Here is a 2,334-nt window from a genome sequence, read left to right as displayed (position 1 = left end):
AGGTTTTGGCACTAGTAAGCCGTCATACTCCTGTCCGCCCAGCCGACCTTCCCCTTGACCCTGCTTGTGACCTCGATGTTTTTTGCCCCCGCAAGGGGCACGCACCCAAAACCTCAGAGAGATAACTGGCGGAAACCTTCCTATTCTGCATGCAAAACAACACAAAACAACATCACTCAAAACAACACAGCACAACACAGCATACAACAAGTCTGCATGCAGATCTTTTGGCTATAATCATTTGGGGCAAATTATACCTGCGCAGTTTCAGCGGCGTTGGCGACGTACTGCATATTATTGATGCTGCGATAGGGATTATGTATGGAAAGCCGTTTGGCTCATAACCATTACACGTGTAATAAATCATAAATACACGTATAATAAATGATTAATACACGTGTATTTATTTCTTATTGCACGTGTAATTTATCTTTTTTCTTATGCTATGGAATAGCATATAATGATTAAATACACATGTAATAAATATTTCATACACGTGTAAGAAATGATTAAAATACACGTGTAATAAATATTTCATGCACGTGTAAGAAATGTTTATTACGCGTGTATTTAATCATTTCGTACACGTGTATGACATTTTTAGAACACGTGTATTAATCATTAATTACACGTGTATTAATTATTTAGTACACGTGTACTAATCATTTTTTACACGTGTAATGGTTATGAGCCAAACGGCTTTCCATAATTATGACGAGTACTTGGCCTGTTTTTCTTTCACGCAATGTGCAATATCGGCTGAAATAATCTGCAGTGCGTCGTCTGTGCCGCTGAAGTTTCACTGATTGGTGAGCGCCAGGCCTAATCGGGAAGAAATACCATCTGCGTAACAGGTCAAAAAAATAACACGACTGTGTCGCCTGCCGCTGCCGTGTAAACACTCACATCGCACTCTCTTTGTTCCAATGACATCGGGGAGAATACGCCCAAAATGTGAGCGTGTCACGACTGAAAGCACGCAGCAATACTCGGGCAATATTATCCTCATTGCATGAAAAGGCATAAAGGGGACAAAACGTACGGTTACAGCAATAAAATTTAATCTCCTCAGTTCTGGGGGATCAAAATGCAGTCAAACCTGTCTCTAACGACCGCTAAAATGGCCGACTAAAAGTGGTCGTTATGAACTATACTGATCGCTATTGAAAGGTGGTAGAAAAAAAGTTCACCTGGGATCCGTTGGGGTGGTCGTAAAGGACAGGTGGTCGTTATCAAGAGGTGGTCGCTGGGGCAGGTTTGACGGTACTCAGTTCTACACATAATTATGCCCACCCCGCAACATGTTGAACTGTCGATCGCAAAAAGCAAGGCATAGTTAACACTTTTTTTTACATTTAGTCAAGTTTTGTTCTTTTCTTTTTTTGTCAAGGAACGCCGCACCACCGGACTGCTATGCTTTGAATTAAAATGTACAAGTCTATGCATCATCCCATTCCATGCATAGTATACAAATCGTACCAGACTGTACAGTCATTTCGATTATACATTAGGCCCGCGTATTTCTGAGCTAATTACAAAAACCTGAAGTGATTTTTGTCTCCAGCTAAGCTGGTCGACATGCTTTCTTTCGTGCGGAAAAATCTGGCAGCAAGCATTTCGTGCAGGCTGTAATCAGTCCAAGTATGCCCTTTTGTTGCATGTGCCTGTGGGCTAGATAGCCGGCCAAATCAAATGCCGTTTAGCACACAAGGTTCAAATCAAATAACACATGTATGACTTTTCTAAGTTGAGGTAATTACAAAAAAATGTCGCAACATAATATTCGTTTGCCAAGTTTATGACACAGCATGTTGTTCTTGTCGCGTGTTCAAGATATAAAGCACTTTCTGTGTTCTGCATCAGTATCAGTTTACCCCCCCCCCCTCCTCCACACCCTCCCTTTACTTCAAGTTCAACGCACAACTGAATGAGAGCTAGTTTGATCCGCTTCTGTTCAATGTCATTCCTATCCAATAAGAATATTCAGCATTGTGGATGTTCTTACACGCTAATTTTTGGGTTCAAAGGATAGTTTCTTCTCAAGGCATGTCTGACATGCAATACCATAATTATGTCAATGTAAATTTACACCGCTTGTCGGCGCAGTAACAATGGCCGACACCTTTACCACCCCACCTCATTCCACCACCGCTTATGTTAACATTGCTCGACATCGACGACAAGGGATTAAGAAGCAGTGTATCTGATCAAACACTTCATACCTGTTAGCGAAGTACTTGTAAGTCCTCGGAAGCACGTCACAGACAAGTTCAGAATGGTCTATTTCGATGTTTCATTTATGCAGCCTGCAGGCTGTGTGCCGTCACGAGAATG

General features: G+C 41.7%; 1 protein-coding gene across 1 annotated transcript in view; it reads right to left on the bottom strand.

Moving 5' to 3' along the window:
- Nucleotides 1-2,334, bottom strand: part of LOC138949270 (uncharacterized) — a 16,365-nt gene extending 14,031 nt beyond the window's left edge. Inside the window, exon 1 of the mRNA XM_070321054.1 lies at nt 2,223-2,334. The gene's annotated coding sequence lies outside the window, so the exon portion shown is untranslated. The remainder of the gene's footprint in view (nt 1-2,222) is intronic.

Source organism: Littorina saxatilis, linkage group LG15 (genome assembly GCF_037325665.1).
Source record: "Littorina saxatilis isolate snail1 linkage group LG15, US_GU_Lsax_2.0, whole genome shotgun sequence".
In the NCBI taxonomy this organism is placed as follows: Eukaryota; Metazoa; Mollusca; class Gastropoda; order Littorinimorpha; family Littorinidae; genus Littorina; species Littorina saxatilis.
The sequence above is the reverse complement of the archived record's forward strand: the minus strand, read 5'-3'. Positions and strand labels throughout refer to the sequence as shown.